Genomic DNA, 26,058 nt, shown 5'->3' on the forward strand with positions numbered 1-26,058 from the left:
TTCCATCTGGCAGAGACTGGCAATCGACGAGATCCACGTGGTTTTTGCTACTGAGAAGCGATGAAATAATCAGCTTTACAGCAATCCTTTTTTTCCCATTGTTGACAAGGTTCACCTAAATCCAAAATGTAGTATCAGTCATATTTCTACATAGATCAGACTTTTTGGGAGTAATACTGAAACAGATTTAAGTTTTTCTGTTCGCACAATATGAACAATACATTTGCACTTTCACCAGACCTGCGGAATAGATTTGTGGCAGCAGTTGCAAGAACGGCTGCCTCTTCTGCATTCTTGCAGTGTTTCCCTCCTGAGTTCCGTCAGCTATAGCTCTGAATCCATTGCATGTTCTTCCAATGCATACAACTGACTTATTTGCTCTTAAAGGCGCTGCTAAAAAACTGTTGTCAATGCAGGCATGTAAACTCACCAGATGCTATATGATCAAAGTATATCATACTCATCCATCTCAAACTGTTATTAAAAATTCTTACTCTGAAACAAAGGTTTGGAGAAATGTTGATGCATTCAAAAGAGGAGACACCATAGGAGATTTGTGCCATGTCGTACTTCATCTGAGACACCAGCCATGTTTATCAATTGCAAAACAGACTTGTTTACGATGTTGCCACGTCTTTCCCAACAATACAAGAAGTTTTGTAGCAAACTTCGCGATATCTGATGATAAGAATGGAGATCTATAAGCAACAGAAGATAATACTGTGAAATTTTCTCATGAATTTAATTTTGTCACTCTCTTGTAAAAAAAAAGTAAAGATATAAATGGTTTTCGTTGACTAAAATTCTATTAATTTAAATATTACTGCTGTATTACTGTACTTTATCATAAATAAGATGGTGCCTCTGTATTAGTGGTACTTAGTACAAAAACTTCCTAATTGGCGCTCGGAACAAGTTAGTTTCCTGGTATTTCGCTCAGAACGTTCTTAAAAAAATATTTTCTAATTTCTTTTTTTTTTATTGCAGTGATGAGGTGGGCAGCATAATTCTGTGGTATTAGAATATCTTCTCAATTTTTTGGATGCAAATAAGATATGTTCAAGAAGAGAGACGTTGTTTTTTTGCATCTCCTGACAAATTTAAGATTAGAATTTAGAACATTCCCCACTTCCACTTTTCAAATGTTGTGCTACATTTCCCAATGGCGTGTACTCTGTGTCATAGCTGTAAGTAAAATCACTACGTGAAGAAACAGTACATAGAAATAGTGCTGTTAGTTGCTGGAAATGCTAAACGCATACTAGTTTCTCCAAAATTTAATATTAATTTGTGAGAATCCTATTTAGAAGACAACATAGTTATAAGCCATGATAATACTCAATTAGCGGCTAGTTTCTCTAAAACTATATATCACACAGAAAAATTATACCTAACAGCATCCAATTATTAAAATGGAAATATGTTCAGACGACCAGTTACTTACGAGGTGCAGAGGACTGATTATCATGCTATTATCAACAACTTACCTCAACATCTTGGAACGTGAACTATAATTTAAAGTATAGCTTGCACAAAGCAACATCAAACATGCTTTCTCTTTCCACAAACGAGAAAAATGAAGCCAGCACAACTGAACATGCATACTAGCTACTCCTATTGCTAGATTACATTTGCAGTAAATCGTCTTGTGACGTTAACTTATATATAACACCAAAATTTCTCACCTCATTGGGGACGGTCGAGCATGTTACTGCAGACTTTATCTTGTATTCCACCGTAATTCAAGAATTCCTTAGCATTGTTAGGGAAACCGACATGCAGAAATGTTTTGACCAGCGGAAGGAACGAATGCTGAAGGGTGTGGGCTATTCGGCACTACTCAGACGGCGACCACCACTGACTGAACGTATTGAGATCATCACGGACTTACATAACTGGTCTTGTTCCTTTTGTCACAGACCTCGTGCATAACGTATCCGGCGGACACATCTGTAGTAACGTTAACTGTTCTTCCACTGCTACTGAGCTGATAGATCTTGATGAAATTTATCACAGAGTAAAGAGATAGTTAACTCAGAAAACAGTCGCACATTAAAACGCCGCGACAAATAGTTCCTTAATATTGTGACACTATTTCTGCACAATCGTTGTACGTTTTAGTTCATATAACGAAGAGAAAGCAGTAACTTAGCTCGCATGAGCATGTACTACTACATTAGTTTTCAAAGAATTGTAGTGTCAGTTAAAACTGGCGACATCCGGGATGTTTCTTTAAGCAAGGCGACGGTCGATATCTCAGCGCCCTGTCGTACAGTGAACGGAATACGGTACATGGTGGCATCTGTACTCCACACGGAGGATGTGGTTTTGGATGTTACGGCTCCTTGCAGGTTAATGTTGTCCAGCGCTGAATTGGCGAGTGGGGTGTCTCGTTACTGTCTCAGTCTAGAACAGTCGACAGAGACCACTCTCACCAACATGTTGACTCTGGTGGCGGCTTTCTCCTCGAATCGAGGTACTCACAATACAGCCTTACCACTGTGGCACATAAAAGGTGTCGGACACCCTCGCTGGGATGATTCCTTTAAAAGAACCTTCTACATTTCCCAGGCAGAGTTTAAGCTCATGTGCCAAAAACGGAAGTCAGTTTATATTCAGGAAACATGCAGATATTTAACATTAGGTACGCAGAGTACATGAGGGCACTAAAGAGTATCAAGAAAACACACGTCACACCAGCCTACAAGAAGGGTATCAGAAGTGATCCAATTTTGACGACGTACTGAGACGGTCCAGTCAATCCAACGCGGCGGAAGACGCTGCACTAGAAGGCAGTGTGGCAGCGTAGCCGCGGGCACACTGAGCGAGCCCAATGTACACGAGCAGAAGCACACACTTCCGACGCCCTCTGATGAAAACAGTTCGTACAATGTTTAAGAATACGGTTTTAATTTAATTATTAGTTACTGATTTTAGAAGCCTGTCTCATGTATAAATACTATGTGCATTTATTCAGATAGCTTATTGGTTTTAAATTAATATTAATACGTGTTGTAGACTATATCTTTGTGACATTTTACCACCTCACAGTATTAGTTGCCTGGTTACTACCCCTCCCACCAGTCCCCCTACCCATCATCACGGACACATCTGTGCAAGGCAGTGTAGGACTAGTGATACGCTGGAGAACACTGTTGTTACAAGCTTGCTATGGTGTCGTTTCTTCTCGTTTACAGCTCTTAACTGTTTCTATTTACAAAATAAAATTTAAAAAGTAAAAACTGGAACCGCGTTATTAATAAGGCATAATTTCATGAATTTTAAATATTTTTCAATCTGTGTCGTCAATTTAAATAAATACTACTAATGTTTTATTTATGTATTTGAAAAATCATTAAATGATTAAAACAAAGTCGAACCAAAGACTGCGTCTTATTAGCGGAACACTAAGATGATGGAGCACTATTTTGTTTAGAGAGACTACACTACACTTGCCCTTTCGTTCTGGAGTTTTGCTGCGGCTATGGAATTCTTACCAGATAGCGTTGACAGACGACATGAAGTTTCAAGAAGGGCAGCTCGTTTTGTATTATCGCGAAATAGGGGAGATAGTGTCATGGATATGATACGAGAGGTAGGGTGGCTGTCATTAAACCAAAGGCGTTTTTCGTTGTGGCGAGATCTTTTCACGAAATTTCAGTCAACTTTCTCCTCCGAATGCGAAAATATTTTGTTCCCTCCTACCTAAATACGGACCATTGTAATAAAATAAGGGAAATCAGGCCATGCACTGAAAGATTTAGGTTTGTATTTTTCCCACGTGCTGTTAGAGAGTGGAACGGTCGCGAGAAAATCTGAAAATGTTCTGTGACCCCTCTGCCATGCGTTTGCGTGTGAATTGTAGTCATGTAGGTAGATATAGATGAAACCAGTTATCGTTTGTGACATCTTCATCTAAGACTGTTACAATAAATATTTTTTTAAAATGTATACAGTTGCGATATCTCTTGTGACAATGTCATCCACTATCAGAAAATGAAGTGTTCGACAGAAACCGTGGCCATGCCTAGTTGAAACCGATCAAAATAAGACGTCGGTGCGAAGACTGACAACTTGGTTTACACTCAGGGTTAACCCGATTTCCTCTACATTGTGCAAGTTGTTCATGAAGATTTTTTTGAGTGATTGCATTGTTACTATGTTTACAACAGTGTAAATGTCGACGGTACCCGCTGTGTCTCATTTGGAAGCTTTTTCCAGTCACAGTATCTGCTGTAGACTACAGTGATGACTACATAACTCTTTCCCCTCAAGGGTGCATTCAGTATTGCTCAGTTCTATCTCTGGTTTGTTTTTCCAGCAGTGTTAGTTGTACTTTAACTGTGATATACAGAAGTATGGGCAGCATTATTGATAAAGAGTTCGCCGATCTGTAGCATTGGTATGGGTTCACTGGATGTAATAGAAGGGTTACAGAAAGACGCTGTACTGAGATCTTCCCGAGCGACAATACAGCACAGTACTTTTCCTGCTGTGGGTTTTGTGTGCGCATTTTGGTGACTGTATATTAGTTTTTCCACTGCTGTAAAGGTATTTTTACAGAAACAAAGGTTATCGTGATAACGAAACAAATAAAACACAAATTTTTACTCTGTAACGGGTCACCGGAGACCAAAGTTCCTTATACCAAAATACTCAGAAAGTAATCCTAAATAACCTCCGATATTTTTTCGGTGGCATCATGGTTCACCCTGTAGAGAGAAATGTGAAGTTGAACACATCAAAAGAGTGTCGTAGAGTTAGGCTAAAAGATTGACAACTACTTAGAAATGCTATACAAATACGCAATAGTATTATTGTGTTGGATATGAAATGGATGAAGCAAATAGACTCGTTTACCATAAACCAAATGGTAGGCTTTGATTTATTGTTGCGATACTGGAGTACTGTAATATGTCTACGAAAACACTATGACAAATCCCTTCCCTCTAAAATTTCCTCCCTTCATACCTCCTCTGTGTTACCCCAGACGACATGTCGCTGATCTCATTTCGATCAATGTTGCAGTACACGCGAGGTGCCTAGTTACTTTCACTGTCATAAATAGAATGTAAGAGTTCTGAAAAATGGTCACGAACCTGCTGTCTTCTATAGATGTTGTCCCCTGCGCAGAAAACACCTCGTCCGCCACCCAAGTTAGGAGCAATTCGAATATCTCCGAAATCCTTCGTCTGCCTTTCCGCTTATTAATTGTATGTCATTTTGAAGGTAATTAACACTTTAATAACAGAAGTTTGTGATTTTGGCGCCTCCTTCCGAACAAAGCGGCCAATAGCGTAGAAATACCACAGTTTAGGCAGTCTTTCTCACGATACCCATGCCAAATAAACCACCTGTCACTGGTTCCTCACACCACATTACATCATCTTCCCACTGCTGCCTTCTCAACTACTCTAAAAAGAGGTTTTTGTTGCTGAATATGATGACTGTAAAGCCATAAATATTACACCATCTGGCATATACAGCCACCAATTTGCAGTGTCTTTGCTATAACCCCACCCCCTCCTTCATTACTTCCCTTTCCCAAATCTTGCCCTCCCCCTTCCCCTTCCCTCCCCCTTCCCCTTCCCTTTCCCTCTCCCTTCCCCTTCCCTCCCCCTTCCCTCCCCCTTCCCCATCCCTCCCCCTTCCCCTTCCCTCCCCCTTCCCCTTCCCTCCCCCTTCCCCTTCCCTCCCCCTTCCCTCCCCCTTCCCCTTCCCTCCCCCTTCCCCTTCCCCTTCCCTCCCCCTTCCCCTTCCCTCCCCCTTCCCTCCCCCTTCCCTCCCCCTCCCACTCCCCCTTCCGTCCCTCTTCCCTCCTCCCCCTTCCGTCCCTCTTCCCCCCTCCCCCTTCCGTCCCTCTTCCCCCCTCCCCCTTCCGTCCCTCTTCCCCCCTCCCCCTTCCGTCCCTCTTCCCCCCTCCCCCTTCCGTCCCTCTTCCCCCCTCCCCCTTCCGTCCCTCTTCCCCCCTCCCCCTTCCGTCCCCCTTCCCCCCTCCCCCTTTCTCCCCCCTTCCCTCCCCCTTCCCCCCTTCCCTCCCCCTTCCCCCCTCCCACATCCCCTCCCCTCCCACATCCCCTCCCCTCCCACATCCCCTCCCCTCCCACATCCCCTCCCCTCCCACATCACCTCCCCTCCCACATCACCTCCCCTCCCACATCACCTCCCCTCCCACCACCCCTCCCCTCCCACCACCCCTCCCCTCCCACAACCCCTCCCCTCCCACCACCCCTTCCCTCCCACCACCCCTTCCCTCCCACCACCCCTTCCCTCCCACCACCCCTCCCCTCCCACCACCCCTCCCCTCCCACCACCCCTCCCCTCCCATCACCCCTCCCCTCCCATCACCCCTCCTCTCCCACCACCCCTCCCACCACCCCTCCCCTCCCTCCTCATCTCCCCTCCCTCTCACCTCCCCTCCCCTCCCCCACGTCCCCTCCCCTCCCTCCCACGTCCCCTCCCCTCCCTCCCACCTCCCCTCCCCTCCCTCCCACCTCCCCTCCCCTCCCTCCCACCTCCCCTCCCCTCCCTCCCACCTCCCCTCCCACCTCCCCTCCCCTCCCACCTCCCATCGCCTCCCTCCCACTTCCCCTCCCCTCCCACTTCCCCTCCCCTCCCACTTCCCCTCCCCTCCCACTTCCCCTCCCCTCCCACTTCCCCTCCCCTCCCACTTCCCCTCCCCTCCCACTTCCCCTCCCCTCCCACATCCCCTCCCACATCCCCTACCACATCCCCTCCCACATCCCCTCCCACATCCCCTCCCACCTCCCCTCCCACCTCCCCTCCCACCTCCCCTCCCACCTCCCCTCCCCTCCCACTTACCCTCTCCTCCCACCTACCCTCTCCTCCCACCTACCCTCTCCTCCCACCTACCCTCTCCTCCCACCTACCCTCTCCTCCCACCTCTCCTCTCCTTCCACCTCCCTTACTTCCTCTTCCCATTATCTTAAGCAAGTAACTGTGAATTGTAGGACTGATGACCACACCGTTTAATATCTTGCCCCTCGCCCCTCTACCAACCAACCCCTCCCCCCTCTCGCCAGATCGCTGCCATCTTTCAGGACATTTGTCATGCTTTACGTGTCTTGTGGGGATAATGGGTAATATGCGGGGAAAAACGGCAAATGTACGTACTGAGTGAATTTATATAGTAGTATAATGTAATAATATAAATATACTGTAAATAAAAACTTTTTGTAGAAGTGAATATAGATATTTATTACATAACAATCAGTAAAGTTTTCAAATGTTACAGAACTGCTCTCAAAAAGGAATTGTAATTTCAAATTAAATTAAATCAAATGAAATGTACGAGCTGGTTTTCAGGTACCTATGTAAGAGCCATCTAGTGGCTGCAGTTATTTTCATGCATTATCAGTGCCCTTATTGTCAGTCAGTTAAGCTGTGTACTTCAAAGAATGTGAATCCATGATGTATTTAACTCGCCATATAAACGTAATCGTGTACACAAATGTGCACTGTTACGCAATTCAACATCTAACAAGCGTTAGTGGATTGTCGTGTGCGTGGACGTCCCTAGTTACGCAAGGTGCTTTTTAAATGTATTGTTCTTGTTTGTGAAACACCTGTTTTTGTTTTTTATTTTTATGCAAAGCAATCAGAAGGATTTGCAAAACAGCTGTTGTTTTTGAATACTTTTTCGAGAGTGTGTTCATGTTCTGTACTTAAGTTTTTCGTCGTATTGTATATCTTCGGTGTTTCCTCTTCGTTGATTGTGATTATACACATTGTTTATCTGGCACTACGAGATTTAGGAAAGCAAACTTAAACGTTGTCACATTCATCGGAAGACAGTATATTCGTTTCGCCGCTCACTTATTCGTCGATTCGTTTTTATATCCAGTGTGACGATAATTTTGAATCTTAGATATGAGTTTATGTGATGAATCTTCTGGGGGCAAAGACAGGCATAAAACAGAAAACCAATCACGAACATTGTCTCATGTTTTTTTACAGAATTACTGCGAGACCCCTGACGGTGACACAGATTCGTCGAAACATGTATGGGCAAAAACTAGTAATACATAGAGTTTTTCATATGGTAGACTTTACAGTGCTTGATCACTTTTACAGATATTATACACAGGGTTCTCCCATCTTATCGTAACTAAAGAAAGGGGAAAATGTAAAAATGCAGGAGTAGGCAAGAAGGAATACTGTCGTTTAAAAATGAGATTGATAAGGAGTGTAAATTGGCAGAGCAAGAAGGTCTTGAAGACAAATGCAAGACAATGCACTACTATGGGAAAGATAAATGCAGCAATTAGGAAAATTAGAGACCTTCAGAGGCAACTGTATGAATGTTAAGAGCTCAGATGTCATACTCGTTCTACGCAAATAAAGAAAGGCTGAAAGGTGGAATAAATCTGTAGAAGGGCTATGCAAAGGAAATAAACTTGAAGTCAATATTGTAGAAGAGGAAGTAAATGAATGAGGTGGGAGATACTACACTGCGGGAAAAATACCTAAGTCAAAACGAGTTCTCTGGAGTACACGATATTCCCTCGGAATTTTTAAGTTATAAGGAGAGCATTCCTTGACACACCCTTTCCAACGTGTGTGCAGGATATATGAGACAGGGAAGATATCCTCATACTTTAAGAGTAACATAATAATGCCAGTTTCAAAGAAGGTGTGACTATTATCGAACTAACAATTCAGTAAATCGTGATAGCCCAGTCAATGAAGACCAAAAAAGATCAAATAGGAGAAAAAATTCGTTTATTCGCAAGTTGGAGGAAGGATTGGCAAGAACAACATACTAGAATTACTGAATAGTGAGGAGTAAATATAAGGGCGGGGGGAGCATTTAGAGGTAACTTTTCTGTTTTTCTTTAATAATTCGAAAACCGCAGCTTCTAGCAAAAATGTTTCCCAGTAAAAAATTAAACTATTCATTTTTGTCTAGGACTAATAGTTTCCGCGTATCAGGACATCGAATAATCGTAATTTCTTAAAAATGTTTTGACGGTATAAAATTAATGTTTTTGAATGAAGCGTGTTAAGAACAAGTATTAAATGTGTGTACCACATCTAAGTGTAATAGAACCGTATTGAGGGATAAATTGTGATCTGGGGGTGTACATGGTGGAGAGTAGAAATGTTTGGGAAGGTCTGACTTCGGACTGCGGCGATGTACTTCCCTCCTCCATAGTTCTGCAAACTGAATAATGAACAGGCAACTCCCCTATATCTCTGTACTGCACCTCGTGACAAGAAGAAATTACAGGGTATTTCACAAAATCATATTAACCCTTGTGCAGTGCACTTCATGAATCACTTGCGACGAAGTGCGCAGAGATTCGGGGGGGGGGGGGATGTCTATTTTCCACAAGGATGTGTTAACGCTATGTGGAACATAGATGTGCAAGGAATGCATATGCATGTGGACAGAATCTACGTAAATCTCTGCAAAGCGTTATACTCTGCTGGAGGGGAAATTGAGTCTTAATCATCCTGTACAACAGCTGTAACATTCTTCTGGGAAAGACAATTTTCCCCATCACAAGTGCTCCTCGCTTTTAAGTTTACAGACAGACTATACCTGCCCAGCATTTCCTATCCAGTTACGTAAGTTGGCAAAATAACTTCACTGGGCTCATATTTCTACAATGGGGTTATTTTTAGTTTGAGTACTTGTTTACAGTTGTTTAGTGAGATATTATGTAAAAAATCTCAACAGCTGGAGCTCTCAGCTGTCTGCCTCAATGAAGAGCTTGCCCCAGGTGTAATAAGCTGTCAGTGCGTATTCAACGAAGTCGATTTCATTGCCTCCACTGTCAATGGCTGGATTACGTTTCACAGCATGAGGGGTATCAAATGTATTACGTCAGCCTCAGCTCTCGCAACATCTGAAGAGGCCCAATACGTCATCTAGGTTTTACGGACGTGCAGATATTACAACATAAGTAATGCATTAAGGAGATTGTTTCAGACTTGAACGTGATCAGTTCCATTCCATCATACATAATCACACCAACATTTCAAGATACATTGTGGGTGTGTGGTAAGAGGCTCTGCTCACTGCAGTCCACTCTAAAAGTGCTAGCAATTTCTGTATGTAAGAGATTCATGTATTCCGCCAGTAATAACCACATTGGTGAGAGAAGCGCAGTAACTTTTGCAAGATGTCAGTCGTTTGTGACATAACTAAACTCCCATAGGTTCCTGTGAAGTAACTGAATTGTGCACAACGGCTCAATTTATTGAATAAAAATGGCCCTAAGGAGACATGAGACTTGGATTGGCTATCTAAATATATTATTTGTGCCAAGGAATCATCTACTTACCAAAGGTAACAGGATTGCATATCATGTTAACTTGTTACAAATGGTGGTTAGAGCATATAAATATGAATTTCATCATGTGTTCTGACTGAAGATCAGAAAACGCAAGTACAGTGGTTAAATGATTATATGATTATTGGACATGAGTAACACTTAAGTCTTTGCAAAGACCGGAGTGAAAGGGGCTGCATGAGTTTATCGCCTCATAAACCACCTGCACAATTATAAACTCCTGGTATTTGTCCAGTGACTGCGTGATTACGCCGAGTGGCTGGTTATCTTGCATACCGCTTCAAGATATAAGCTGGAAGTTCCTTCAAACTCTCCAACAAATAACAAGGTCCAAAACTAAGCCCAGCCTCACATCGCACCTCCCTGTAACTTCTGAGTCTCCTCTCTAGTTTGATTAAGATCGCGTCATCTTATCTAACTACCTGAAGTGGAGGAAAAGTCATGATCTGCTGCTAAGTGTGGCCGGCCGTTGTGGTCTTCCGGTTCTAGGCGCTGCAGTCCGGAACCGCGGGACTGCTACGGTCGCAGGTTCGAATCCTGCCTCAGGCATGGATGTGTGTGATGTCCTTAGGTTAAATAGGTTTAAGTAGTTCTAAGTTCTAGGGGACTGATGACCTAAGATGTTAAGTCCCATAGTGCTCAGAGCCATTTGAACCATTTTGCTAAGTGTTGCTGGCGGACAGGCAGCTAGCTGTTGAAGTAGTCTGCACTGCTCTCAGTGGTTAAGCCTATTCTAGTTGGCGCCTGGAGAACATTAGTGTTCGCTTCTTTCTTCAGACCAGCTTTCCATTCTCACCTTTCGGAGCGCTAGTCAGACGATTTTACAAAACTTTGCCCAGTGTCAAGGTCGTAAATATATCAACTATTTCTAAGATTGCAAAGTTGAGCTATGGAAGGACTTAGTTCTGGACAAGTTTACCTGATTTCCCCATTCCGCTATCGAATTCTCTCAACCCGATGGCTTTACGTTATGGACTGTCTGGAAGCCAGCGCTCGCCTCTTCCCCCCCCCCCCCCCCCCCCGAATTATTACTGTTAACCAATATGGAGGCTCATGCTAATTTTACAACAAACTGACTGGACTGTCCCATGTGAAGACTTACGCCTCGCAGTTTCTCACAGTTCAACAGGGTGGCCGGCGCCTCACATCACTTGCATCTGGGAAGGACTTCCCAACTTGAAAACAAATTTCTTTTGTGCAACAGTCCAGCTTGCCTCCACCGGCCCACTAGGCTCATCGACTCGGTAAACTGTAGTAGTATCCCACTATGTAATAAGTTCTACTAGGAAGGCACAGGGCCGCACTTCGTACAAAATACGGCACTCTGGCTATTCCGGGACCCACTGTGGGTGGTATGCGAAAACTGAGACCGGCAGCTTATACGTTCGGCCGCTCCCGACCTTCCGACACGCGACCCAACCCCACGAAGGGTGCACGCTATTAAGTGCAGAACGGGATTCAGCCAGCTGAGGTCAACAGGCTCCTCTGGCGGTGCGACTCTCTGGGATTCTCCCTACACGGAAGCTACCAAAAGATTCCATGCAACTCATTACGAACAACGATCCTTGCCGGCTGGCTGCAGCGTTTTCACTGCTGAGCTGGTCGCCATCTTTCGTGCCCTAGACTATATCCGCTCCTGCCCAGATGAGTCCTTTATCTGTAGCGACTCCCTGAGCAGTTTACGAGCTATCTACCAGCGTTTCCCTGGCTCTCGTCTGGTGATGGCTGTCCAGGAGTCCCTGATGCTCTTGTCCGTTGCGGCCGCTCTGTGGTCTTTGTGTGGACCCCGGGCCATGTTGGGATACCCGGCAATGAACATGTAGACCGCCTGACCAAACAGGCCACCAGTGAACCAACTCTGGAGGTAGGCCTCCCGGAGACTGATTTGCGGGCAGTCTTACGCCGCGCAGATCTCTCACTTTGGGACGCTGAATGGCGCGATCTGCCGACACCCAATAAACTCCATGCTGTCAAGCAGACGACGACTGTGTGGCGGTCATCCATGCGAGCCACTCGCAGAGACTCAGTTGTCCTTTGTCGGCTCCGCATTGGCCACACCCGGCTGACGCATAGTTATTTACTGCGTCGTGAGGACCCGCCTCTTTGTCGCTGACGGTGGTCCACACTCTGTTGGCCTGTCCACTTTTAGCTGTGGTCAGGCAGACATTTGCGCTGCCTGATACGCTCCCTGCCCTTTTAACAGATGACACTGGCATGACAGGCTTAGTTTTGAGTTTTATTCGGGCAGGGGGCTTTTATCATTTGCTCTAAGTGTTTATTTTTATTTAGTGTTGGGTCTGGCTTTTGGCCTACAGTTTTAGACTGAGTTTTTAATATGTTTCTCGGTGGTTAGCTTTTCCTTTTGTTTCTCTATGGTCGGCCAACCACCGTTACACTGTGTGATTTTAATTCGTTTTGTCTGGTCTTTGTCTAAGTTTCTCTTGTCCTGTGTCGTCTGTCATCTTTTCCTTGTTCGCTTTTCTTCTGTGTGGGTGTTTTTAAGTTTTGGAAAAAGGGACCGATGCCCGTAGCAGTCTGGTCCGTTTCATCCCACAAACCAACCAATCAACTATTCCATGCAACTACAGTACATAGATAGGGAACAGTCACTGAATAGCGCTTTTGGCACACCTGAGTATACAACAACGTGTTTCAATCGAACCCAAACCAAACGAATTATGAGATATTACGATAATAAAAGACGAGACGCTTCAATCAAGTAATCGACTGCTATGAATTATTGTACCAATGTTCGTGGGAAAAATCTGCATGGACGAGGTTACTCTGAGACTAGTCATAGTGTGACCGCATCACGCAGATTTTTATTATGATCTGTCCACTTTGATTAAAAAGGCTTGATTATTTCAATAGGGAACTGATTTTCTTTTTCATTTGTGTCCTACACGTTAATTTCTGAGGCCACTACGTCCATTCACTCTGTGTTCTTGCAGGGTACACAGGCAAAAGGGGGAAACCAGCGTACCATTTTCCACACATACTGATTATTCAAAGAATTTTCAATGATCTTATTACTAGTGCAACTTTCATTCACGTCTTTGGTGGCCTCATCATTTAACTAGATTCATTCCAAAACTTCCACAATTTGTTGCCGAGTAAAGTAATTATTTAGTCACATGCATACTCATCCCTACGATTCAAAATGGTTCAAATGGCTCTGAGCACTATGGGACTTAACATCTATGGTCATCAGTCCCCTAGAACTTAGAACTACTTAAACCTAACTAACCTAAGGACAGCACACAACACCCAGCCATCACGAGGCAGAGAAAATCCCTGACCCCGCCGGGAATCGAACCCGGGAACCCGTGCGTGCGAAGCGAGAACGCTACCGCACGACCACGAGATGCGGGCTACGATTCAAAATAATGCAAATATAAACAAAGAAATTCAATAGAAGAGTGAAAACATCAACTGAGCCTCAATTTCTCGTAAAACATAACATAATTTATACAGACCCAAAATTTTCATTGTTAAAAATATGAATAATATGATCTGAGCTTTAATTGCTCATCAAAAATTACGCCATGTATTCAAATCCAAAAATTTAAATAATAAAATTATCATTTGAGCCTCAACTGCTCTTATAACTTTAGTGAGTGTAAACTACATCAATCATCAATGACATCCAAAAGTTACAACGTGAAAAACAGATAAGACATATATTTTTCCAAACGAAATATCAAGTTCACCATCATATGCTTGTACGTTCTCAAGACTATAAACTGTATATAACCTTCAAGCACTGAAAACATCAAACACACCAAACAAATTATAAAGTTGTACAAACATTTTATAAGTTTCACTATACTGAAAAGTATTTGTCAAAGTTTATATTAATGGATCCTGAAAAAGAAACAATAACATTATCAGCGGCTGCTCGAAGGTGTCTCACTCCAGGCACAACTCGTCGCACTTCACCATGTCCGCGAGGGCATAAAGTCACTGTATGAAGTTCACTCGGCGGTATGGGTTTCACAAGTAGTACAGGGCGATGGATATTGTGGGGCAGAAATGATCTTGACACTGTCCGGTACAAATTTTATCATGCTTACCTCCTCCGGAAACCACCAACTTCTCTCTTGGATTACAGGTGCAACTCACAAATTACCCCAACACCGTAAATACATTGCAGATGTCACTCTGAATACATGCTTGACAGCATCACCTATTCCAAATGTGGATAGTCTGACCAGAAAGTTTATGTTCATGACAACAACATAGCACGATTTACCCGCAGAACATCGACACAAACTGTTCATAATACACATTTGAATAGCTCAAATGTTAAAATGTGTGTGAATTCCTAAGGGATCTAACTGCTGAGGTCACACACACACACACACACACACACACACACACACACACACACACACACACACACACGCCCGAGGGAGGACTCGAACATCCGAAGGGAAGGTCCGCGCAATCCGTGACATAGCGCCTCAAACCGCGCGGTCACTACGTGTGGCACTTGAGTATCATCACATAATTTGTTGTTCAGGCAGGTTGATTGTATCGCATTGCGAGGGGCGTAACATTGTCTTTGGGCAGTGTCCTTTCACATAGTAATTACTACTAAACTTCACTGGAAGATCACTTGTAATAATAGTAAAAGCTTTACATTTTAGGTAAGTTCGTTTCATGAGTAGCAATGCAAAAAAATTTCTCTCACTTGCAGACTCCATGTGAACGTAGCATGATAACGGCAAAAGTTCAGTCTGTCACAGGATTGGCAAATATAATGATCGTCTTGGTGCAGGTGCCCCCACCCCCCTCCCATTTCCATTACCATCAGTATCACAACAGTGTGTCCCGAGTGTTTTGGCAACACGAGTGCTGGTGTTTATACTTGGGCAGTCAAACAGGTTACACAGATACGGTGCAGGCAGTTGACCCTAAAGCTTCCTTTGAGCCAGACCGTTACCGGTGTCTATCTGTCCGCGCTGCAAGTAAACAGATCGCCCGGAGGGTAGTGGCTGAGATGTGCAGCGTGGCCCAGCTGGCTGGAGTCGCGGCCTTCGCTTGTGGTTGCGTGAGTTGAGCCAGCAGTGTACTAAATGATCCCACTTCCTGAGTGGAGGCAGCGCCCAGCCTGTACCTCAGGTCAGCGCTCGGCGCGCTCGAGCTGTCGCCACGCTGCGGTGTTTCCTCTGGTATATCTCGCCTCTGCGTCGTTCCTCGTGTTCCCTTAAACAAGGTCTTACAAACATAAATATAATTTACAATCATTAATTACTATATTACAAAATTACAACTCAGTAAGTGCAGAAATGAAAGAAAATACTTGTTCTTGACAATAAAATTGACATATTGACATAAGGAAAGGTTTTATGTGGAGTTAAGGAGCACACATTTGATATTAGTTTTTAACCGATTTTATTTAAAGATAAACATTAATTTTACATAACTGAAACACTGTTTTTAATAATTTGCAACTTTTCCATCTCCTGAAATGTGGAAACTATTAGTCCCACAGAAAAAATGAATAGGGCCTCTTTCGTACGAAATTTAAAGTAGTTTAATTTTGTACTGGAAAAAATTTTGGCTAGAAGGTACAGTTTTCGATTTGTTCAAGAAAAACAGAAAAAAGTGACCTCGAAACACTCCTCTCACCTCCACGTTCACCCCTCACTGGTCACGGCAACAGTATGTTGTTCTTGGCTATCCCTCTTCGCACCGTACAAAAATTTGCGACTATGCGAATTGTTTTCTTCTGTTTGACCTTTTTTGGTCTTCACATTGACTGGGCCACCATTACTTATTAAACTGATGGTTCGAAAATATTTCCACATGCTGTCAGCACCTGCCTTCTCTCAAACTTGAATTATTATATTCCTGTCGAAGTCTGAAGGTATTTCCCCTATCTCATATGTCGCACAACGGGTAGAATAATTTTGTCATCGCTGGCTCTTCCAAGGATCTTAAAAATTCTGAGGGAATATAGTCTACTCAAGGGGCCTTCTTTCTACTTAGGTCTTTTAGTATGGTCAAATTTTTCTCACTGTATCTTATATATTATCTCATCTTCGCCTGCTTCCTCATCTCTTCGTATGACATTGGCCTCACACTTGTTTCCCCTATATAAACACTGCATCTTATTGTACCTTTTCCTTAGTACTGGGGTACTATCTAGACTCTTGGATTCATACAGTTGGTCCTCTCCAAAGGCCTCTTCAATTTTCCTATAGGCAGCATCTTATGAGATTTATGTCATGTAACATGTACCTAAATGTAACATTTTTTTATACTATAATACTGCACAATCTTATGAAGTTTCAGTTACCTGTCTGCGTAGAGGGTCAATGTGGCATCGGAATGGCATAGAGATTCCAGCGTGGCACCTGGTTGATGTGGCCTGGTTTCACAGTGTCATCCACATCAGGACCTTGCCATTGACTTAGCTAACACAGAATCTCTGTGGCTGGAATTGGCTGAAATGTGTGATGCAGAAGCTTACTTGTGTCGGCAGGAACTGGAAAGTCGGTGCTGGTAGAGTCAGTCAGTAGTCAGTCAGTAGACAGTCGGATCTGTAGTGACTCTCGTCATTTACTGAAAAATGTCACTAAAATATTGTTTATGATTGCATAGTCATTGGCTAGCCAATAGTGCGGCCGTGTTTGATGTAATTAAAGTGTCATCTTCCCACAATTCCAGAATTACATTGATATTTTGTGCAACATACTATGTGTACACTGAAATGTCATGTGATTAAAACAGCAGATATCATTAAATGGCATCCCTTGAAAAAGATAAACTTTGTGCTCTTCTCTGCAAGCGAAGTAGTTACGGATTTCCTTCAAATATCACCATTACAGCGCTACACTCGCAAATTCTGTTCGAACCCGCAACTGAACACTTCCACTGCAGCGAAAGGACACCTCTGTAGACGCAAAGTAAGTGAATTTTTATAAAAATCGCGAGATGTGACGGATTTGAAAGTCTCAAATAACAACCTCGTGTGTACATTTGCTCAATCACGAAAGAATCGTTTATTGCTGAAATAACACTTTTCCATTCAGTCACATTTCCAAATGAAAAAAAAATCTACAAGGAATAATCTAGTGATGGGAGCTGTAGATCTTTTTGTTTTATGTACTGTCGGGTGCAAATATTTTTACATTTTGTTAGGTAACATTAGAGCACTACAAAAGCCTACAGAATTTTTTAAAAGTAATGAGCTGCTGTTTCTAAAATAAACGCTAATAACTTAGGACACAAAAAGCAGTAAATCGGTTTTAATAGTGTGTAACGAATCTAGAAACTTTTTCTTACTAGAGAAAAGTTTTAAATTGATGATAGAGTACAGGCCCCATTCTTACTACATACCAGGGGTTCTTAGTAACCAAAACCAAATTACTATTGTTTGTGACTCACAAATTTCGACACAGAACATGTTGTTTGAAATAAAAAGAAAATAGTTTTAAGACATTTCTGTTACCATAAAATCTAAAAATTCAATAAAGTATGAGAAGATAAAAGAAAGTCTTATATCTATGAAAGGAGCTCTATCAGCATAATTTGTCACCAGCTGTTGTGGAGGGCGTAGGTAGCATTTAGTATAAAAGTAACGATATTCTGTTGGTATGTATGGCTGCGATTTCTTTGTCAGTTCCTTCTAATTTACCTCCACATAGCCCTGAGGATAAGCAGGAGCACATGACAACAAAGGGCGGTTTATTATAGAAGGCGACAGTTTAAAATTACGAACAACCAGTCCATGAATGAAATTTCCTCTGACGCAATCCTCTTCACATTAAAACTCCAATATTCACTTACATGGAATGTTACTTTTCATCTTCTTTACTCTCCTTCACATAGACATCACTGAAAGTACTGATTTACGTATTCACTCAGTGAATAGATTGTAGCTGGTGTACGAATCTTCCTCTTTATACTAGCAAAATGGCATGAAAGAATACCCATGTACGAGAAAATAATGGTGTACTTTTTGTAAACTTACACAGCAATGAGCGTTTGGAGAACTCTAACAGTAGTGTTATTTTTGTTCAGACCAGGACACCCATCAGAAAACATGTGTAGGTATTTGGTAGAAAGTGGTAACTCACTATTAATGTCCTCTAAGATAAAATAGCAAACTTAACCCGGACTTTTCTAAGCCTTCCCTGCATGATACATAGCAATTTTGCTGTATTGCCCCACATGTAGTGAATATTAACTAAATCAATGGTGAATTGCCTGCAGCAGAACGCTTCCTGTACTGATATCTTACGCACACATTTAGCGCAGAAACAGCACCTCTCCAGGAGAAGTGTCGTTTCTGCACAAAACTGAAATTTTACGTCCTATGTGTACGTCAGAGACGTATGGTAGATGTGTCCTTTCTACATACAACTATTGCCTCTACAATCACGAAAATATGAATAACTGTTGTTGTTATTGTGGTCTTCAGTCCAGATGTTGGTTTGAAGCAGATCCCCATGCTACTCTATCCTTTGCAAGCCTCTTCATCTTCGAGTAACTACTGCAACCTACATCCTTCTGAATCTGCTTAGTGTACTCATCTCTTGGCCTCCCTCTACGATTTTTACCCTCCACGTGTCCCTCCATTACTAAATTGGTGATCCCTAGATGCCTCAGAACGTGTCGTAGCAACCGATCCCTTTTTCTGGTCAAGTTGCGCCACAAATTGCTCTTCTCCTCAATTCTATCCAGTACCTCATTAGTTACGTGATTTATCCATCTAATCTTCAGCGTTCTTCTGTAGCACCACGCTTCGAAAGCTTCTATTCTCTCCTCCTGTAAATTGTTTATAGTCCATGTTTTAGTTCATACATTGCTACACTCCATGTAAATACTTTCAGAAAAGACTTCCTCACACTTAAATCTATACTTCATGTTAACGAATTCCTCTTCTTCAGAAACGCTTTCCTTGCCATCGCCAGTCTACAATTTATATCCTCTCTACTTCGACAATCATGAGTTATTTTGCTTCCCAAATAGCAAAACGCATCTACTGCTGTAAGTGTCTCGTTTCCTAATCTAATTCCCTCAGCGTCACCAGATTTAACGGGGCTACAGTCCATTATTCTCGTTTTACTTTCGTTGATGTTCATCTTATATCCTCCTTTCAAAACACCGTCCATTCCGTTCAACAGCTCTTCCACATCCTTTGCTGACTCTGACAGAATCACACTGTCGTCGGCAAACCTCAAAGTTTTTGTTTCTTCTCTATGGATTTTGATTCCTACTGCAAATTTTTCTTGTGTTTCCTTTACTGCTTGCTCAATATACGGATTGAAGATAATGGATAGGTTACAACACTATCTCACTCCCTTTGCAACCACTTCTTCCCTTTACTGCCGCTCGTCTCTTATAAACGCCATCTGGTTTCTGTAAAAGTTGTAAATAACTTTTCGGTCTCTGTGTTTTACCCCTTCCACCTTCAGAATTTGAGAGTATACCAGTCAACATTGTCAAAAGCTTCTCCAAGTCTACAAATGCTAGAGACGTAGGTCTGCCTTTCCTTAACCTATCTTCTAAGGTAAGTCGTAGGGTCAGTATTGCCTCACGTGTTCCAACATTTCTACGGAATCCAAACTGATCTTCAACGAGGTCGGCTTCTACCAGTTTTTCCATTCGTCTGTAACGAATTCATGTTACTATCATGCAACAGTGACTTATTAAATTTATAGTTCGGTAATTTTCACACCTGTCAACACCTACTTCCTTTGGGATTGGAATTGTTACATTCTTCTTAAAGTCTGAGGGTATTTTGCCTGTCTCATACATGCTGCTCACCAAATGGAAGAAATTTGTCATGGCTGGCTTACCCAAGGCTATGAGTAGTTCTACTAGAGAGTCGTCTACTCCCGTGGCTTTGTTTTGACTTAGATCTTTCAGTGCTCTGTCAAATTATTCACGCAGTATCATATCTCCCATTTCATCTTCATCAGGGTCCTCTTCCATTTCCATAATATTGCCCTTAAGTACATCGCCCTTGTATAGACCCTCTATATACTTCTTCCTTCTGCTTTCCCTTCTTTCTGCTTTCCCTTCTTTGCTTAGGACTGGTTTTCATCTGAGCTCTTGATATTCATACAGGTAGTTATCTCTTCTCCACAGGTCTCTGTTACGTTCAGTAGGCAGTATCTATCTTATCCCTAGTGATGTATGCCTCTACATCCTTAAATTTGTCCTCTAGCCATCCCTGCTTAGCCATTTTGCACTTCCCGTCGATCTCATTTTTGAGACGTTTGTATTCCTTTTCATCTGCTTCATTTATAGCATTTCTATATTTTCTCCTTTCATCAACTAAATTCAACATCTCTTCTGTTACTAGCCGGCCGCTGTGGCCGAGCTGTTCTAGGCGCTTCAGTCTGGAACCGCGCTACTGCTACGGTCGCAGGTTGGAATCCTGCCTCAGGTATGGATGTGTGTGATGCCCTTGGGTAAGTTAGGTTTAAGTAGTTCTAATTCTAGGCGACTGATGACCTCAGATGTCAAGTCCCATAGTGCTGAGAGCCATTTGAACCATCTTCTGTTACCGAAGGATTTCTACTAGCTCTCGTCTTTTTTTCTTACTTGATCCTCTGCTGCCTTCAATATTTCATCTCTAAAAGCTACCCATTCTTCTTCTATCGTATATCTTTCTCCTGTTGTCAGTCATTCCCTAATTATCTGTCTGCAACTGTCTACAACCTCTGCTTCTTTCAGTTTATCCATGTCCCATCTTCTTAAATTCCTACCGTTTTGCAGTTTCTTCAGTTTTAATCTACAGTTCATAACCAATAAATTGTGTTCAGATTCCACATCTGGACCTGGAAACGTCTTAAAATTTAAAACCTGGTTCCTAAATCTCTGTCTTACAAGTATATAATCTATATGAAACCTTCCAGTGTCTCAATGCCTCTTCTATGTATACAACCTTCTTTCATGATTTCTAAACCAAGTTTTGGATATGATTAAGTTACGCTCTGTGCAAAATTCTACCAGGCGGCTTTCATTCCTTACCCCAGTCCATATTCACCTACTAATTTCCCTTCTCTTTCTTCAACTACTATCGAATTCCCGTCCCCAATGACTATTAAATTTTCATCTTCCTTAACTATTTGAATAATTTCTTTTATGTCATCATACATTTCTTCAATCTCTAAATCATCTGCAGAACTAGTTTCCATATAAACTTGTACTGCTGTGGTAGGCGTGGCCTTTCGTGTCTATCTTGGCTACAATAATTCGTTCACTATGCTGTTCGTAGTAGCTTATCCGCATTCCTGTCTTCTTATTCATTATTAAACCTACTCCTGCATTACCCATATTTGATTTTGTATTTATAACCCTGTATTCACCTGACCAGTAGTCTTGTTCCTCCTGCCACCAAACTTCACTAATTCCCAGTGTATCTAACTTTAACATATCAATTCCCCTTTTTAAACTTTCTAACCTTTCTGCCCGATTAAGGGTCTGACATTCCACGCTCCGATCCGTAGAACGCCAGTTTTCTTTCACCTGATAACGACGTCCTCCCGAGTAGGCCCCGTGCGGAGATCAGAATGGCGGACTACTTTACCTCCGCAATATTTTACGCAAGAGGACGCCATCATCATTAACCATCCAGCAAAGCTGCATGCCCTCAGGAAAATTTACGGATGTGGTTTCCCCTTGCTTTCAGCCGTTCGCAGTACCAGCACAGTAAGGCCGTTTTGGTTAGTGTTACAAGGCCAGATCAGTCAATCATCCAGACTGTTGCCCCTGCAACTACTGAAAAGGCTGCTGCCCCTCTTCAGGAACCACACGTTCGTTTGGACTCTCAACAGACACCCTCCGTTGTGGTTGCACCTACGGTACAGCTATCTGTATCACTGAGGCACGAAAGCCTCCCCGCCAACGGCATGGTTTGGTGGGGGAGGGGTGAGAATAACTGATAGTGTCAAAAAGTGGAAAGTTCTGTTTATGCAATAAACGATTCAAATAGAGGCCTGGGCACGTCTTGCCAACGCAAGGAGAGTGTTGCACACGACATTCCTTTCGGGGATGAATTTGAATGGTTTTAGGGTGCTGTAACAGTGAATAATTGAACCTAACAGCTAAGATACGGCAGTAACAATCCGTATCGAGTATCGAATGTCCAGTGACAATTAGTAGCAGTCGTAAAGAGCAGAGTGTAGGATAAGAGTGAATAGTAGAGAACAAACTATGATAGTGACTCTTGGAAAAGATTCATGCAAACTTACATGGCAATGAGCGACAGATTATGTTGTCATAACAGCAGATAAGGCTTGTGTAATGCAAAGGACAGAGACGTAGGATGTCACATAAGAGACTGCCAACAATACCAGAAGACTGCGGAATTTTGACGCGACTCCTCTTTAAGACGGCGACACCGGCAACAGCAGTGTGCGTGCTCTGTAGCAGATAACGGCAATATCTTTGGTGTGAACGAGAGCCACAGAGGCACGGGGCGAGCAAACATTACAATACCACGGCAAACGAGCCATCACAGCAGGAGATGCCCGCTGGAAAACGAGAGTACATCTGGCTTCGCACATGGCTTCACGTCATAAAAGATACACATCAAAAAAAGCTTTGCATCACCCCGGTTCCCAGAATTTCTGAACATAGACGTTGGCTGTGAATATTGTATCACAGACACAGTCCCTTTGACTGTTCAGAGATGTCACTAAACCCGCCCAAATATGTAAAAAACCATTTATGAGCAGCACCTATTAGACGGAGGGGGTCCGACAGCCGATCAGTTCGTCATTCCACCAGGAAGGAGGCTCGTGTTGCCTGGTCCCCTGCGGGGTCAGGGATTTTCCTTTGCCCCGAGATGACTGGGTGTTTGTGTTGTCCTCATTATTTCATGATCATTCATAAAAGTGGCGAGTTTGGACTCGGCAAATGTAGAGAATTTGTATGGGCGCTGATAACCGCGCAGTTGAGCGCCCCACAAACCAGTCGTCGTCATCATCGTGTTGTCTGTAGTTTAACAATGCCTAGTGTGTCAATACCACAGTTCGATCACGTCCGCATTGTTACTTTGTGCCAGGAAGGGCTCTCAACAACGGAAGTGGCCAGGCGTCTCGGAGTGAACCAAAGCGACATTGTTCGGACATGGAGGAGATACAGAGAGACAGGAACTATGGATGAAATGCCTCGCTCAGGCCGCTAAAGGGCTATTACTGCAGTGGATGACCGCTACCTACGGATTATGGCTCGGAGGGACCCTGACAGTGCCGGCCGCGGTGGCCGTGCGGTTCTAGGCGCTCCAGTCCGGAACCGCTGCTGTTGCTACGGTCGCAGGTTCGACTCCTGCCTCGGGCATGGGTTTATGTGATGTCCTTAGGTTAGTTAGGTTTAAGTAGTTCTAAGTTCTAGGGGACTGATCACCACAGCAGTTGAGTCCCATAGTGCTCAGAGCCATTTGAACCATTTGAACCCTGACAGCAACGCCACCATGTTGAATAATGCTTTTCGGGCAGCCACAGGACGTATTATTACGATTCAAACTGTGCTCAGTAGGCTGCATGATGCGCAGCTTCACTCCCAACGTCCATGGCGAGGTCCATCTTAGCAACAACGATACCATGCAGCGCGGTACAGATGGGCCCAACAACATGACGAATGGGCCGCTCAGGATTGGCATCACATTCTCTTCACCGATGAGTATCACATATACTTTCAATCAGACAATCGTCACAGACGTGTTAGGAGGCAGACTGAACGCCTTAGACACACTGTCCAGCGAGTGCAGCAAGGTGGAGGTTCTCTGCTGTTTTGGGGTGGGACTATGTGGGTCATGAAAGGCGCCGTAACGGCTGTACGATACGTGAATGCCATCCTCCGAGCGATAGTGCAACCATATCGGCAGCATATTGGTGAGGCATTCGTCTTCATGGACGACAATTCCTGCCCCCATCATGCACATCTTGTGAATGACTTCCTTCAGGATAACGACATCGCTCAACTAGAGTGGCCAACATGTTCTCCAGACATGAACCCTATTGAACATGCCTGTGATAGATTGAAAAGGGGTGTTTATGGACGACGTGACCCACCAACCACTCTGAGGGATCTACGTCGAATCGCCATTGAGGAGTGGAACAATCTGGTCTAACAGTGCCTTGATGAACTTGTGGATAGTATGCCACGACGAGCACAGGCATGCATCATTGCAAGATGATGTGCTACTGGGTATTAGAGGTAGCGGTGTGTACAGCAATCTGGACCACTACCTCTGAAGGTCTCGCTGTATGGTGGTACAACATGCAATTCTTGGTTTACATGAGCAATGAAAATGATGTTTATGTTGATCTCTCTTTCAATTTTCTGTACAGGTTCCGGAACTCTCGGAACCGAGGTAATGCAAAACCTTTTTTGCTGTGTGTATGTTAAGGTTTTCAGCACTTATTGCTTAAAAGGCCCAGATGAATAGCGGTGCAGACACACTGCTACAGCGTAGTGCTGAGCAGAGTTCGTCGTAACATTAGTGCAGACTTGTGCACACAGCAAGTAGTAATTAGATTTCATTTTATTTTAGTATAAGAAATCAGTAACATTTAAAACGAACTTTCTTCATATGTACGGGAAGAAATATTGGAGTTACATGCATCATAATTACACGACAATAGTTTGTCAATACAAAATGTTTAGTGTGTGTCAAACTCAAATGGATTAGAATTGCATGACGATAGTTCAACACAAAATGGTTTAGAAGTAAAAAATTGGTGATGGATAATAGAAGTCACTCATCATAGGAACATTGGTCAAGTACACTCTGGAAACCATGGGTTTGATTTGAGTGAACCAAATGCAACCCACTGGACTGAATCGACAGATAGTCTACCTGTCGACAGTGGTGACCAATTGTGCAATGAAAGTACAGTAGTAAATATTAGTGGTACCAGAGATGGCATAATGACGTTCCTCAGGGAGTTGAACGAAACATGAATCAAAAGATGGACGCTCGAGCAAAGGCAGTTAAAGTCTGTTAAAAATAACCTTTCTAGTGAATAACAAACAAAAAAATTGGTGGAAACAAATTGTGAAATTGACAAAATGAAAGACGAGATTCGCTTAGAAACCTGAGCCTTACTTAAGAAATATAAAGAGGCAAAAGCTAGTAATAGAGGCCTGTGGGGAGCAGTAGTGAAGAGGAAGGAGTTGGTTGAATCTAAGGAACCTAGGATAAAATGGTTAGAATCTAATGTTGTACAAACAGTGGATGACCTAAAACAAAATAGTTCACAAGCAGCAGAACGACAACATAAAAAGGTCCACGTTGATTCGTATTCTACAATAGATAGCGTTGACAAATCATGTAACGATAATGCAGGCGCACTTCAATCAAAACTGAAAGCAGTTTGGGAAATAGGTGAAATGAGACCCGAGGCACAGTTTAGAGAAAGTATCCCGGCGTGCTCACCAGATAGAATGTGAAATAAAGCAGGGACTTGAAGCGTGGCACAAGCAGGAAAAATAGGAAAATGAAAACAAGAATTATTTTATGTCTGACGGTCAGAGTTCGCTTGTCAGTAAGTTTCGCAAGTTTCTCTGCTAGGGGCGGCATCCACCCAGTGGCATTCAAACAGTAATTTGAAGGAATATTTCCCGGACAGTGGGTCGATAAGAATTTAGTGTGTGTAATTTATAGATTAGAAAGTGAGGCTTCACCTCGGGAATGCAAACTGGATCACAGTGCGAAACATACGATCAGTTCAGAAAAACATTTATGAATCGACATTGGTGGAGCAGCATA

Source organism: Schistocerca serialis, chromosome 3 (genome assembly GCF_023864345.2).
Source record: "Schistocerca serialis cubense isolate TAMUIC-IGC-003099 chromosome 3, iqSchSeri2.2, whole genome shotgun sequence".
Classification (NCBI taxonomy): Eukaryota; Metazoa; Arthropoda; class Insecta; order Orthoptera; family Acrididae; genus Schistocerca; species Schistocerca serialis.